Below are 17,329 nucleotides of genomic sequence, written 5' to 3' on the forward strand. Positions count from 1 at the left end.
GGGCTTGTGCGTCAGCTGTGGAAGCCTTTGTGGCTAAGACAGGACACCACCTTCTTGGCAGTACTGTGGCAGTGGTGGGGAGAGGGCAACATTTGGCCATTGGCTATTGTGTACATGTATGATCCAGAGATTCTAGCAGAGGGAAATTCCACTGTCCCTACTGACTTTAAGCCAGACTAGGAAGATTGACAGGTGGGTGGGTACCCACACAGGACTAAGGCACCTATAGCCTCTCAACATACTACAGGCCCTGGGTCTCAAGTCTCCCAGGGAAAACTGGTTCAGGGATAATCTACCTCTCTGTGGACAAGACAGGATGGCAGGGCAGACCTGAACCTCTGCACCCAGCACCTGTGGGAGCCTTGTGTGCTGAGACTGTGGGGATGTGGTGTCTACACAAGAAGATACAGAGTGTAGCTGGGTCTCTGGACAATCAGTGGGTGTGGTTCCATATTCTCAGAGTTCCTTGATTGCCTGGAGCTGATCATTGCAGTAGGAACCCTGCTTGGAGTAAGAACCACACAGATGATTTGTATGGTTTATATGGAGGAGTGAATGTGTTGAATGCTCTAGGGGGCAATACCCAGGCATTTATTAGATTGAAAGAGAGGATGTGAGGGGATGATCACACCAACAGAGGTGACCATTCTGTCCTTTTTGTTAACAAGATGAGATCTACAATCCCAAGCTGGGTGTAACCCTAGACCCTGGAGCACTGACCAGAGTTCCCAGGCCACACCCAGCAGACAACACTAGGTATTCATCAAAGAGCAGGTATTCTACTAAGCCACAGAGGCATAGTTCAAAAGTAAAAACCATCAGAGGAAAAAATCAACAAGTAACTTCACGAATGCATAAAAATAAATTCAGAAATTCAAGAAGTAAGAATAAGGAAGACATCATGAACCACCCCACAAAGGAACAAAACATTTCAACACTAGAATTTGAAGATGAAGATTGATAAAATGCCAGAAATGGAATTCAAAAGACTAATCATAAAATTACTCAAAAGTAATAAGAAGCAAATCCATAAAGAAATTCATATATGAATGAATTAAAAATTTTTCATGAAACTGATATTTTAAAAGAAATCAAAATCAAATATTACAAATGAAGAATTCAATTGATCAAATAAAAACACAATGGAAAGCCTTAAAAACAGACTTGGTTATACAAAAGAAAGAATATCCAAGCTAGAAGATAAATCTTTGAAAATCTTTCAGTCAGACTAAATAAAACAAAAAAGAACAATGAGAAGAAATGAGAAAATTGAAAAACAGTGTTGTAGATTTAGTGAATATTATCAAATGATCCAACATATAGGTCATAGGAGTTCCTGAACTTGTGGGAAGAGAGGATGGCCTAGAAGTCTTATTTATTGAAATACTCACAGAAAACTTCCCCAATTTGTTCAAAGAATGGGACATCCAACTACAGGAAATGCATAGAATTCCTAACAGGCATGACCAGAAAGGATTTCACCACAATACATTGCAGTCAACCTTCTACCATTAAACATAAAAAATAGATTCTAATATGTGCACAAGAGAAATGCTAGATTGCTTTCAGAGGATCTCCAATTAAATTCACAGCTGTCTTATCATAAATCCTACCAGCTAAGAGTGAATGGCAAGACATAGTCCAAGTCTTAAGAGAAAATTAAAACTGTTAACCCAGAATACTAAACCCTGCAAAGATCTCATTTATGAATGAAGGTGAAATGAAGACCTTTTATAACATACAGAAATTGAAAGAATTTGTCTTCTCCACTCCTTCAGCCTTATAAAAGATGTTTAAAGATGTGCTACACACAGAAACACATAAAGATAGCCATCATTATGAAAGAATGTGAAGGCAGAAAATATCCCAGTAATGCTGTAGAAGAAATAAAAAAATATAAATACTTATGGAAAAATAGCAGGGTCAAGTTCTTATATATCAATAGTTACCTTTAATGTAAATGACTTCAATTGTCCAGTTAAAGATAGAGACTGGCTAAATGGATTAAAAAATAAGACCCATCTGTTGGCTGCCTACAAGAATCACATCTCACCAGCAAAGATACATGCAGATTGAAAGTGAAAAAATGGAAAAAATACATTCATTGCTAATGGAAAGCAATTAAGGGCAGGAGTAGCCATCCTAATACCAGACAAAATAGACTGTAACACAAAAATTGTGAAAGATGAAAAATGGCACTATGTAATGATTAAGGATCAATTCAACAGGAAGATCTGACTATAATAAAAGTGTATGCATCCAATTACAGGGCACCGGGCTATTAAGAAGAAATGTTAATGGGTCTAATGTGAGAAATAGACTCCAATACAACAGTAACAAGGAATTCAACATCCCACTTTCATTGATGGACACATCTACTTGGCAGAAATTCAACAAAGAAACAATAGAGCTAATTGACACTATGGACTAAATGGACCTAACTGATATCTACAAACTTTGCATCTTTATAGTTGCATAATAAACATTCTTCTTATCAGTGCATGGAACTTTCTCTAGGATATATCATGTGCAAGGCCATAAAAGAAAGTCTCAACAAATTAAAAAAAAAAATCGAAATCATACCATGTTCTTCTCTGACCACAATGGTATGCAGCTGGAAATCAACAACTCAAGAATCTCTAGACCATATGCACTCACACAGAGACTGAACAACATGTTCCTAAATAAACAGTGGGTCAAAGAGGAAATGAAAAGAGAAATTTAAAAATTTCTTGAAATGAAGGTAGACAATAATGCTTCATATCAAATCTTAAGGGATACAGCAAAAGCAAGGTTAAGAAGAAAGTTTAGGGGCCAGCGCTGTGGCACAGCATGTTAATGCTTTGGCCTGAAGCACCAGCATCCCATATGGATGCTGGTTCGAGACCCAGCTGCTCCACTTCTGATCCAGCTCTCTGCTATGGCCTGGGAAAGCAGTAGAAGATGGCCCAAGTCCTTGAACCCCTGCACCAGTGTGGGAGACCTAGAGGAAGCTCCTGTATCCTGGCTTCAGATCTGCACAGCTCCAGCCGTTGCAGTCATCTGTGGAGTGAACCAGCAGATGGAAGACCTCTCTCTCTCTCTCTCTGTCTCTCTCTCTGCCTTTTCTCTCTCTGTGTAACTGACTTTCAAGTAAATAAATAAATCTTTAAAAAATACAAAAAAAATCAATGAAATTAAGAGCTGATTTTATGAAAAATTAGACATAAGTGATATACCATGGCCCAACTAAGCAAAAAAAGAAGAGATAAGACCCAAATCAATAGAATCAGAGAGGAAAAGGAAATGTAGCAATATATACTACAGAAACAAAAAGAATCCACAGGAATTTCTACAGAGCTGTATACCTAAAAATTGGGAAACCTCGCTGAAATGGATGGATTCTTGAACACATACAATCTACCAAAATTGAGTCATGAAGAATCAGAAGGCTTAAACAGTCCAATAACCAAGACAGAGATTGAATCAATAATAAGAACTTCCCAACAAAGAAGAGTGCAAGACCTGATAGCTTCACTGCTGAATTCTACCAGACATTTAAAGAACAAATTCCAATTCTTCACAAACTATTCAAAACAATTGAAAGGGAGGAAATCATCTCCAACATTTTCTAGGAAGCATACATCACCTTAATTCCTAAATTAGAAAAAAAGACAAAACAGAGAAAGAGACTTATGGACCAATAGCCCTGCTGAACATAGAGGAAAACATCCTCAACAAAATACTAGCTGATCGAATCTAACAACACAATTAGATAATCATTCATCTGTGCCATGTGAGATTTATCCCTGGTATGCGGGGATGGCTCAACATTTACAGATCAGTAAATGTGATATAACACATTACAAACTGAGGAACAAAAATTATATGGTTATCTCAGTGGATGCAGAGAAATAATTTGATAAAGTACAACATACTTTCATTATGAAAACCTTAAGCAAAGTGGGTACAGAAGAAATATTTCCCACACAATCAGGGCAATTTATGACAAACCTATAGCCAGAATCCTATTGAATGGGTAAAAGTGGGAAGCATTGCCCCTATGATCCAGAACCAGACAGGATGCCCACTCTGACCATTGCTATTCAATATATTTCTTGAAGATTTAGCCAGGGCCATTAGGCAAGAAAATTAAATCAAATATATGTGAATTGGAAAAGGATGAAGCCAAACTATCGTTATTTGCAGATGACATGATGCTATATATACTACATCTAAAAGATTCCACCAAAAGACTATTGTTACTCACAAAAGAGTTGGGAAAAGTGGCAGGATATAAAATTGACACTGAAAAATCAATATCCTTTGTATACACAGAAAATGGCTGGGCTGAGAAAGAACTTTTAAGATCAATCCAATTCACAATAGCCACAAAATATTTAAATACCTTGAAATAAATTTAACCAAATGTCAAGATCTCTATAATGAAATTACAAAAAATTAAAGAATTAAGTAGAAGAAAACATAACAAAATGAAGAAACCTTCCATGTTCATGATTAGAAAAATCAACATCATCAAAATGCTCATACTACCTAAAGTAATTTACAGATTCAATGTGATCTCAATAAAAATATGAATGATTTTCTTCTCAAATCTAGAAAAAATGTTGCTAAAATTCATATGAAAACACAAGGGACCCCAAATAACTAAAGCAATCTTATATACAACTATAACAAACCCAGAGGCATTACAACATCAGATTTTAAGACCTACTTCAGGGCAGTTATAATCGAAACAGCCTGGCACTGGCACAAAAACAGATGTGTGGACTAATGAAACCAAATAGAAACTCCAGAAATAATTCCACAGATCTACACCCAACTTATCTTTGACAAGGGAACTAAAATCAATTCCTGAAGCAACTAATGGTACTTGGATAACTAGATCTCCATATGTGGAAATATGAAACAAGACCCCTACCTTACACCTTACCAAAAAATCCACTCAAAGTGGATCAAAGAACTAAATCTATGACCCAATACCATCAAATTATTAGTGAACAATGGGAAAACTATGCAAAACATTGGCATAGGCAAAGACTTATTGGAAAAGACCCCAGTGGTGCAGGCAATCAAAGACAAAATTATTAAGCAGTAATGATTACATCAAACTGAGACGCTTCTTCACTGCAAAAGAAACACTCAGAAAAATGAAGATGAAACAGACAGAATGGGACAAACTATTTCCAAACTACACAATTGATAAAGGATTAATATCCATAACATATAAAGTGTTTAAGAAATTCAACAACCGCAAAACAAACAATCCAGTTAAGACATGGGCAAAAGAGTTGAATAGGCATTTTTCAAGAGAGGAAATTCAAATGACCAACAGACATTTAAAAAATTATCAGGATTACTAACCATCAGGGAAACACAAATCAAAACCACCATGAGGTTTCACCTAACTCAGTTAGAATGTCTCTCATACAAAAATCAACAAAGAACAAATGTTTGTGTGGATGTGGAGAAAAAGATAACGTAATCTGCTGTTAGTGGGAATGTAAGCTGGTACAGCCACTGTTGAAGATAGTATGGAGATACATCAAAAAATCTGATAATAGGCCTACCATATGATCCAGCCATCCCATTCCTGAGAATTTGCCCAAACCAAATCAGCATTTGAAAGAATTATCTCTACTCCCATGTTCTTTCCTGCTCAATTCACAATAGCTAAGATACGGAATCAACCAAGATATCCATCAACTGTTGTACACATATACATATATTGTATACATATGTATATTGTTATATCTTAATGTTAGCCGTCGCAAAGCACACCGGACACCGGAGTAAGGGAAAGGGTTTATTGGGGAACACCCAACAGACCAGAGTGAAGGGGCAGTGAAGGAAAAAGAGAAGGAGACTGTAAGAGAGAGAGAGAGGAAGGAGAAGAGAGACAAGAGGAGGAGAGAAGCCAAGAGAGGCCAAGAGAGCAAGGAGCAGAGCCAAGAGAGCACGTGTTCAGGAACAGGCCCTTTTAAAACTTTGCCTGAGGGCAGGCAGGGAAGCAGGAGCAGTGAATCCCATTAGGATGGGGGTGGAGCCTGGCTCAGGTAGCTGCGCTGTGCTGCCACCTGGCTAAAACTGTGCCAGTTTCCTAACATATATACATATTAAACATGTACATATTACATATATACATACATGCATATATAGACATGTGCATACATGCATATATACATATACATACACTATTCAGAACTACTCAGCTGTAGAAAAAATGAAATCAGGTCTTTTGCAACAAAATGGATGCAACTGAAATCCATTATACTTAGTGATATAAGCCAGTCCCTAAAAGATAGATTCCATGTTTTCCCTGATCCGAGGTCACTAATAGAGTACCTAAAATGTGTGTAAAGTATTGAAGTGAAATGGAAATTTTGAGATTCATTGGTTATTTACACTTTTTTTTTCTTTTGATGAACAGTGTTTTGTTTTGTTTTTTCCTTTGTACTATTTGTTGAACTCTTTTACTTAGTTTAGGGTTAATGTAATGATCATTAAGTTAAGTGAAAGCAGATTTTGGCAAAAATTAACAGTGGGAATGGGAGAAGGAGGAGAAAGAATATTTGGAACATGGGCATGAAGGAGGATGTGGTGGGAAGTATCAATATGTTCTTAAATCTGTATGTATAAAATACTTGAAACTTTTATAAGTTAAATAATGTTTTTTTTAAAAAAGCACTCAAATATTAACAGTATTATTCTTGTAAGTTAATTGAAGGTAAATTCTCATTATATTATTCTGTATTTTTCACTAATAGTCACCTATATTTTCTTAATGTTATGTAAGATACTTTCTTGAAAAATCTAGAAAAGCAATATACATGTTTTTATTTTATCTTCCACACCATTCATCTTGAAAGGAAACACACTGTGATATAGGTCAAAATTTTATGTTCGGTTACCATTGATGCAAGATTTAAGCATTGGAGTCAACACAGATAGAATGAAGAAAATATTAATATATTTCATATCAATTATTAGAAAATATTCTTCTGTGCTTCTCTGCCATCAAAAATAGATGTACCATTTGAAATTTATACATATATATAAATACATATATATATATATATATATAATAGTATTGTGAAAATTCACTTTGTTTATTTTCTCATAGTTCCTGGGTTTGTGTTTGGCACACACAGATTTAAAAAATGCTTATTGAACATCAGAATCATTGAATAACTCTAAAGCTATAAAATCAAGTCAATTAAAAAGAAAAGGGACATTTAATTCCCCTAGGGAGGTTTTTCTGCAACAAAATTTAACAGCCCAAGGGAAATATCCATTTTGTAGTTGAACTCTTTATGGCTGAAACTGCATGGGGCGTTGTGATAGATATGTTTCCTGAAGGTTGCCTTTGTCTAACTGTTAGCAACTCACCAGGTGGCTGTAACTGTGGAAAAATATTTAGTTCTTTAAACATTCCAGTTAGTGCAGTAGTTCTTTAAACAGTGACAAATAGCAAGCATTTCTCCATAGTTTATAACCTTTTACTTAATAGGTTTTCCAGTGGGAGTGAAAGCTCCTATTTAGTCAACATTTAGTTAATGTTATTTTTCTAATTATCCAATATGACTAATTTAAAATGTCTTAACTTTTAATCAAATTATCTTTTTGCCACAGCATGACTATCTTTTCAAATACATAGTTTTATATTTCTCAGCCTACTCAATATTCCAAAACTGCTCTCCTTTAAATTGTGAATTAAGACAACATTATTGATAAGCATGTTGTGTTCCAAATCTACGCACACAAAAAAATCCTGTCTTTTAAAGGAATCCAATTATGTACTGGTAACATGTGCAAAGCACTGGAATATTTTTCTACCCCTTTTTGACCTTCACTTTAGTCATTCCTCTATTCTAAAAATGTATCAATTTCCTTATGTTACAATCTGTCTATTCTATAAAGTCCAGTGAATTATCACTTCTCCTTGAAGACGAATTGATGCTCCTTATTCAGAAGTGATTCTTTCCTTGCACGAATCCATAAGATAGTATTTTATTTGCATCTGAATATGGTTATGTACTGGGCAATCTGTTTTCACCTATTTATATCTTTCAATTCTTCAATCATTGATTTAATATTCTTTGAAGTATTCAATAAGCATTAATTAAGAGCATTCTATATGGCAGGGCCACTTCCAGACACTGAAAAAATCAAAGCAAGCATGAAGCAATCTTTTTCTTTTAGGGAATTTACCATCTGGATTTTGTATTTAGAGCATCCCAGCTCATGCTAAAATTAATCTGGTCTTACAATATTATAATGGAAGGAACTTGAGAAAAGAGGTTAGTCATATTTATTCTCGATACTCCTTTGCTCACTACAGAGCATTTTACATAATAGGCATCACAATATCTTTTGATGAATGGATAATTTATACTTAAATAGTGTTTCATCATTTACACAACACACTGTAATACATTTTCTTAATTCTCTTTGCAACCATTTAAGATATACACAATTAACTCTGTTTCAAAAATATAACTAAATTTCAAATGCCCATTCATTTATACACAAAGTATATAAAGAATTTCCAAAGATTTCTTACATAGTAAAAAAAATCTGCATTTCAGTGGTCAAGAAAGTTTACAAGCTAAATATTATGACCATGTTTTCTACCAAAATAACAAATTCATGATGCTAAAACAACTACAATTATATGAAATAGGCAACAATACCATATACCAAGCATTGTCAAAAAACATATCTTAAACATGGTGCTGAAAGAGCATAGAAAAAGGAACTTCTGAAACTGACGACCAATATGATAAGACACTAATAATCACTAGTAATCTAAATATTGCCTCTATAATTGCCACCAAGCATAAAGTATTAATAGTCTAGCTTATAATTTTAAAAAAACCTTAAATGATTATAGAGGACATCCAATGTAGAAGTAAAATAATAGGTCACTGAGTGAATGCACAGATAGGTCTAATACTAGCTTCTTGTTGTTAGAGAATAATGACTCATTCTCCTGTACATCACATAGCTTTCATGACCATATACTCCTTTGATCTCTATTTCACATGTTGTTAAAATAACACCTGGAGAAAAATACATTATAGTTGAACAGTTGAAGACATATTTGTCTTACTTACTGAGTTGTGAGCACATGAAACCTAGAAATCATCAATAATCAAATAGTCTCTACACCACATATGCCTGTTTCTAAAAATATGAAATGCCCCATCATGCTTTAGTAAACTGTATCAAAATATGTTCCTGTAACAAATGCAGTTGATGCCCAGACAGTTCTTGTGTATAAGCCTGGTTTCTCTGTCCCTGGTCACTTGCATCAATAGCTGCTAATGGCTCTCATCTACACTCTTCTGCTAATGCAAACTATCTTACAGGGGATGTGATTATGCTCCTCTCTCCCAAGGTTCAACAGTATCTGACTGATAGAGGTCACAGAACCCCGGATCTTTTGGTTCCACAGTACAATTCACATGCCAGCTCCTTAGAGAATCAAGCCTGAGGTACGGTGCTATTGAAACCACATCTTTACATAGCTGTCTTTCCTCTCCTGTAACTCAGCTTTCTCTTGGGAGTTCTCCTTTAAGGAATCACTTACACAAGTGTTCCTGCCACAGAATATTTCTAAGGAACAAGAAGTAAGACAATAGTCAAGCCACAGATGGATACATCTGGCCCCTGAAGCATTTCTCCAGTGTAAGTCAATTTGTCTACAACTTCTAAATTATTCAGCCATTCTAGTTTGGAAGATGGGATGTTGAAGAGATCCTTTGTTATATTATTCTCAAGTTTTTGTACATAAATTATTCTGGAACATCAGCTCATCATTTTTTTTCTCTCCAACTTCCACTTCATCAAAATTTCCAACTGTGTTTTCTAAGGTAGGCAATCACTCAGGAAAATGCATAGACCCATAAACTCTCTAAATTATAACAAAAATACTACATGAAATGTTAAATATCTGTAATATCTTTAAGCCTCACATGTTTAAATGTTTCTTGAGCTATTATTTTAAAGTTATTTTTGTAGGTAAATATCCTGTGCATTGACCATTCAATCTTTATCTTCTCTTTTCTCAGTAAATCATGTGTCTATCTGCTCTTTCCACCTGCTCACGTGTTGGCATGAATGAAACACACAGCATGTACGTCAAGTTTATTGTGCAACAGAAAATATTGGACCCATGTACCTCCTTTGGAGGAGAGAAGAAATTAAGAAGAGATAACTAGAGGAAGAAGGAGGGGAAAGACAAAGATATGAGGAAGGGAAAAGGCTGAGGACATACAGTGCCTGGGAAACTGACATCGGAGAAAGCTGAGGCACAATGCACAACTGGCAGACTGTACAAAATTTCTTTCCTTAACACAGAGAGGCCCTCTTTGGTCAGCTGAATTATAGAAACTGGGAATTAACTCCATTGGTAATGTTCATATGCTGTTCAGTAACTTGTGTGAAAGAAAACCCAAAGAGACACCTCACACTGTGGCAAGAGAGTGCGAATGGCACGAAGATGCAATGCACATAATTTCCCATTGTTAAAACTTAGGTAGATGTAAAGAAAGACCTTGCCAGCAAGTTTCCTAGTGTCGATTTTGCAGAGATAGCTCATCTGGCACAGTTCCTGTACTTCATTGTGCACTGACTTGTAGGAGCAGGCAACACTTTTTCATTAATGTTTCTGCTCACTGCCCTGATAAATCAGTTTTTATCTACTTAGCTTTATGTATTGCTAGTCAATGGCACAAAAGTCAACTATTGGGTACAATTAAAGATGTTATACCATTCAGGTCTATGTGTTTGAGTCTATACACACTGAACAAAGAGATTATTATAGTAATCATATGAGATTTTAATGATGGTATAAATATATTGACTATTCTCTCCTCAGTGGTACACAAAGGGGAACTCTCAGGCTTCCGAGGTCAATTTGTTACAACCACAGTCATTTTTCCATTATTATTTCTATCTGGCCAGAAGACAACACTACAAGCTTTACTCTGCTGCTGTGCATGCTGGTGTTCCCAAAGTGGCTCACTGACAGAAGCTGCTCTCCCCTGAATCAAATGTTAGAAATTTCAAGAAAAGATCCCAAATCCTTCACCATCTCACCTGGTAGAAGAAACACCACTGGAGGCACCTGGGATTAGCTTTTTCCTCACAAAGAACTAATGGTTTGCACTTGGGTTCCTTATCTTCTAACACTTATGCCATGCCCAGGTTTCTGAAAAATACAATATATGGCCTCAGAAAAATGTACCATATTATTTCTGTCTCTGAGCATCTAGACTGGCAATTTAGGAAAAATCTCCAGCATGTACATTTTTCAAAACTAAAGATTTTAATGAATCTTTTTAATCTTGAAAAAAATAAACAATTAATATCAAACTTGGAGTATAGAGATAGGTATTAAAACTAAAGTATGTTGAAACCAGCACTATCTACCTGCAGTGCCAGTATCCTATATGGGTGCGGTTTAATTCCTAGCTGTTCCACTTCTGATCCAGCTCCCTGCTAATGCACCCAGGAAATCAAAGATAGTCCAAGTCCTTGGGGCCCTGCGTCCATGTGGGAGACCTGGATGAAACTCCTGGCTTTTGGCTTCACCCTGACACTAGTATGGCCATTCCAGCCAGACACACATATGTGTGTGTATACTTCTGCAATATGGATTTGCAAAGCTTCCTAGTACCAATCCATTATTGTTTCATTTTTTGAAAAATTCAGTGAAAATAATATTTAAAACTACCTGTATATCAAAAATATGACATCCACATCATTTTGATACTCTCTCTCCATATGTTAACTTCCACATAAGAAAGAAAACATGCCAGCATTTGTCTTTCTTTGTCTGACTTATTTCACTTAACATAATGATCTCTACTTCCGTCCATTTTGTTGCAAATGTTGGAGTTAATTCATTTGTAGGCTGAGTTATATTCCATGTATTCATTCAACCAGTATGTATTCTTTGCTGAGATATTTAATTCATTTCTATTTTAAGGTTAATATTGACAAATTATGACTTGGTCTTGAAATTTTTCCTTAAGAAATCCCTATGGTTTGTTTTCAATATCCATTCTTTTTACTAGAAGGTTTCCTACCTTTGATGATGATTGTCTTTCTCTGTCTCTACATGTAGCACACCAGTAAGCATCATTTTTAAGGTTGAATAGGAGGTGATGAATTCTTTCAATTTTTACTTGTCTTGGAAGGTCTTTATTCCACCTTCTTTCATGAATGAGAGCATTGCTAGATAATGTATTCTAAGTTGTAAGTTTTTTCATTTAAGAATTTAGAAAATATCTCTGTTCATTCCTGTTTCTGTTGAGAAAACTCTGTCAATCTGATGGGCAGTCCTTTAAAAACATGGAATCCTTCACAAATTTGCCTGTCATCCTTGTGCAGGGGTCATGATATTCTCTATGTTATTCCAATTTTAGAACGCATGCTGCCAAAGTCATAAAGCCAGCATTTGATCATTCCTTTCAAAATATTACCCTGTTTTCTACATTTGCAGAACATATGTGATCTCATCTTTTCCCTTTCATCTAGAATTTTATGTCTTTACAGTAATATGTCCCCACCATTTAATATTGTTCCTTCCATATGTGTTTTCTCTAGGGAGATGGAAAATCCCCTTAATAAACCTTAATGTTAACCTCATAAGATTGAAATTATATGAGGCATGTTTCTGTGTTGGAATATATTTTTTGCATGTTAAAGCTTGTATCTCAATATGAGGTCAACAATATTTTAGAAATAAAAATGACTATGAAGTGTCCTTGCTTCTTTTGTCTGCATTTGTTAATTAGCAGGATTCACCCTTATGGCATATTTTTTAGTTTTCCAAGTGTGGTCAAACCATTTCTCACTTCTTTTCAAGTCTTCTGTCTTAATATATTTTTATAAAATACAACCTGAAACAAAAATTTCATAAGTCCGAGATTTATTAAGAGGTCCTGCAGCTGATGTCTAGAAAGAAAGGAAGACAGTTTATCTGGAGACTTTTATTTTTTTCTCCTTTATCTCAATGCCAACAATTGGCTAGGGACATTAATTTCAGCAAACGTCCAGGTTGTATCAATGAGACACTCCAGGAAGCTTCTCTCAAAGTCCTATCCCTTGCCTGCTAGTGTGAAACACTGTCTAAGTCCAGATTGGCAGAAGGTGTCAGGTCTATTTGCATCTGGCCTAAGATCATCAAATACCAAAGCTCTTATTATTTTGGGACCAGGGGAAGTCAAATAAGACCTTGACTTTAATTCTGAAGAAGTCAAAAGACAAGTGACAGTGTTATATGAGATAACATGGCTTTTCCTGAGCAGATGGCTAAAGATAGGAGCTAAAGCATCAATTAGCTATGGAATAAAATGAATCAGGAGACATCATAGGTGGATTCATGCAGATTACACACATATTCCCATGGTATCTGACTTTGAGATACTGTATGAAAACTAAGAACCAAATGTCTTCACTTCTTTCCTTTTTTTAAAAAAAAAAGATTTATTTATTTATTTTATTTGAAAGAGTTACAGAAATAGAAAGAGAAAAAGAGAATTCTTTTATCTGCTGGTTCACTTCAAATGGCCACAATGCCCAGGGCTGGGATAGGCTGAACCCAGGAAACTGAAGCTTCATCTGGGTCTCAAATGTGGGTGAAGGGGCTCAAAGACTTGGACCATCCTCATCACTTTCCCATGTGCATTAACAGGGAACTGGAGAGGAAGTGGAGCAGTCAAGTCTCAAACTGGCTCTGATATGGGATACTGGCATTGCAGGTGGTTTATCCTACTACGCCACAACGCCTGACCATATCGCGTCTTTGTTGAGGCAGGAGGTACAAGCTCAATCTTTAAGGTACAGAGTGAATATACCAACATATTAAAATCATTTATAGTCACAAATTTATGTATATATATATATATATATATATATATATATATTTCCAAAGTCCATTTTCACAAGGTAGGAAGCCCCTCTACAGTCATTCATCCAAAAAATTACCTGTATTTTTGTCCTGATTTGAACTTGAATGATAGTAACCACAAAATTGGTATTGGTTTCAATAGTAAATACTAAAGACAGATAGATATTAATTTCAAATTAAAGTACATATTACTCTCCTAGAAATAATAAAACAGCAAAGGAAATGCATATCTGTGGTAGACTCTGCAGTAGAAAATATTTAAAATAGCAGAGCACTGACTGAAACACTTATTGCTAGTTTCCCTAGGGAATTCTTCTAAAATTACAGGAAAACACAGCACATATGCCAAAAGAAATTATACTAATAGCTTGTGTTTATAATAAGAATATTAAGGAAATGAAAAGCAGTTTTGGCAATCAACTAACTTTTGGGATTCTGTTGGATATGTAATATTTGAGAATATAATCAATAATTTCTGGTTTATGCATTGGTTTAGTAGTTCTGTTTTACCTCAAAATTCACTAGAAAGAGAAATATTACATTCATTGTTTCTCTTTTTATTGCATTCTTTCTTGAAACCAACTAATTAAACCCAAATGGAAATGATTCCACAGTTGCATGAAAAATTCTATTGCAGTGATCACCAGTGTCTTTCAAAATACACAACCAATGACCTGATATCTCTGAAAATATTAGACACAGGCAATGGAATTGATCTTTTTTCCTTTATAAGTATTTTCTTCACTTGAATTCTGGACAAAACACACTCGAAAACAATGTTTCACTTTAAGAGCCACTTGTCCTCACTATCATTGACAGTTTATGCTCCTCTTACATCCTTCTCAGTGTTTCAGAGATGTCATCTCTTCTAATCGCTATCTACCTGCAATTCCAAGGAAAACACATCTAGTTCTATCTAGAAAAGATTACTCATATTCTGATTATTTTGAAAAGTTTGTGTCTGGTCTTGAACATTATCTTTAACTGCATGCCTATAAACCCAATTTACTTCTACATCTCCATTCCACACCTAAAAGGGATCTCACTATCAATGATCAGAACAGAATCCTTTTTCTTCTGTGTATATTCTTTCTCCCTCAAGATTTCAAAATAAATTAAATAGGCCGGCGCCCCGGCTCAATAGGCTAATCCTCCACCTGCGGCGCCGGCACATCAGGTTCTAGTCCGGGTCGGGGCGTCGGATTCTGCCCCAGTTGCCCCTCTTCCAGGCCAGCTCTCTGCTATGGCCCAGGAGTGCAGTGGAGGATGGCCCAAGTGCTTGGGCCCTGCACCTCATGGGAGACTAGGAGGAAGCACCTGGCTTCTGCCTTTGGATCAGCGCGGTGCGCCAGCCGCAGCACACCAGCCGTGGTGGCCATTGGAGGGTGAACCAACCGCAAAGGAAGACCTTTCTCTCTGTCTCTCTCACTGTCCACTCTGCCTGTCAAAAAAAAAAAAAAGTTACAAAATAAATTAAATAATTTCAAGAGGAAGTTGAGTCAAAAAATCCCAAGTTATCTTTGACTCTTATTTTTCTTCCAAATTCTTTATTGAACCCACAAGCAAAAACTAATGCATTAAGCATCACCGCGGCTCACTAGGCTAATCCTCCGCCTTGCGGCGCCGGCACACCGGGTTCTAGTCCCGGTCGGGGCACCAATCCTGTCCCGGTTGCCCCTCTTCCAGGCCAGCTCTCTGCTGTGGCCAGGGAGTGCAGTGGAGGATGGCCCAAGTGCTTGGGCCCTGCACCCCATGGGAGACCAGGATAAGTACCTGGCTCCTGCCATCAGATCAGCGCGCTGCGCTGGCCGCAGCACGCCTACCGCGGCGGCCATTGGAGGGTGAACCAATGGCAAAAGGAAGACCTTTCTCTCTGTCTATCTCTCACTGTCCACTCTGCCTGTCAAAATATATATATATATATATATATATATATATATATATCCCACTATTTCTTTATATAACCATTATGTGGGCCTTGGCACCAACCTGTATTCCTTGGACTGCTGATTGCATTGAGTTCCTAATTTCATTCTGTTAAAGTACATTGTCTACACAGCATGTCAAACGTACTGCTCCCCTCATTTTCTTATCCAACTCAGCCATGATCACTATGGGGAAGAAAGATGATTTTTGTCGTACGCATCTTTCTAGGGAATTTGGCAAATTAGTGCTGGCATTGTGGTACAGCAGTTAAGCCACCACTTGCAAAGCTGGCATTCTATATCAAAACACCAGTTCAATACCAGCTGCTCCACTTAACAATCAAACTCCCTGTAAATGCACTTGGAAAGGGTAGCAAAAGAGGCCCAAGTGCTTGTACACCTGCCACCAAGATGGCCCAGCCCTGACCATCCCAGCTATTTGGTGCATGAATCAGCAGGTAGAAGATCTCTTTCTCTTTCTCTATCTCTCTTTGCCTCTCTCTCTTTCTCTCTCTCTCTCTCTCTCTCTCTCTCTCTGCTTTTTAAAGAAATTAAATTTAAAAAAAGAAATGAATTGAACATTTTAAAAAAAAATTTTGACAAATAAGCTGTATAGAATTTTTTTTCATATTGCTTCTCTGTCCTAAGGTTCTAAGTTACCTTTCTTTTCTGAAAACTTAATTAATACGAAATAATTTTAATTGACTACATTTGGCACTTAAAAAGTATCACATGACTACAGGATCAACTACAAAACAGCTTCTAACTAGACATTTTTAAAAGATGTCCAAGTGTTTTCTTACTGAACATTTTAAGCACATAATTAAACACATTTTAAACCTAGTGTTTTGATCACACTTTATTCACACTCCCTGTAAGTTCCAGAAAATCTGCATTTTAGTAAAATATGTGTAAATCAATTCAAATCAATGCAGTAGAGAGATATATTTAAAGAAGTTGTACAGTGAATCTTTTCTAAGAATATACTTTATTAAATGAATCATCACTCATAAAAAAATCTCATTTTTAATTCTAGAATTTTATGTATTAGACTTAGATATTACAGGGTTCCCCAGACCTCAAAATTCTCGAGTCTAAAAAAAGTTTTATTTTGATTCTTCTATGAGGAGTAAAAACACTTTTAATAGTTTGATTGAATTATAATCTTAATTTGGATTCATAATTGACATATTTCTGTTCCTGAAACCTCTTAAGGACTACTTCTATGGACTGCATTTGAACCTCTCTCCAATCATCATTATCTGACATAATTAAATTTAAATAATGAGTTCCTTTTTGCCTTTCTTTGTTACTACATTGTATTATAAATAAGTATATGCAAATGTAAGAAAGATCACTTATTATCTATAATCCATTGGTTTTCAACTTACAATTTTTATATTTTATACTGAACTTTTATTTGTAGTTATGTGTTCATTTTTTTGTGTATTTGCACATTAATGAAAAGGTTGTCTTTTATACT

The 17,329-nt window shown here is 35.9% G+C and overlaps 1 pseudogene; it reads right to left on the reverse strand.

Moving 5' to 3' along the window:
- Nucleotides 1–12,354: 12,354 nt before the first annotated feature.
- Nucleotides 12,355–12,455, reverse strand: LOC133761275 (U6 spliceosomal RNA; annotated as a pseudogene).
- Nucleotides 12,456–17,329: the final 4,874 nt, after the last annotated feature.

The sequence above is a fragment of the Lepus europaeus genome, chromosome 5 (assembly GCF_033115175.1).
Source record: "Lepus europaeus isolate LE1 chromosome 5, mLepTim1.pri, whole genome shotgun sequence".
In the NCBI taxonomy this organism is placed as follows: Eukaryota; Metazoa; Chordata; class Mammalia; order Lagomorpha; family Leporidae; genus Lepus; species Lepus europaeus.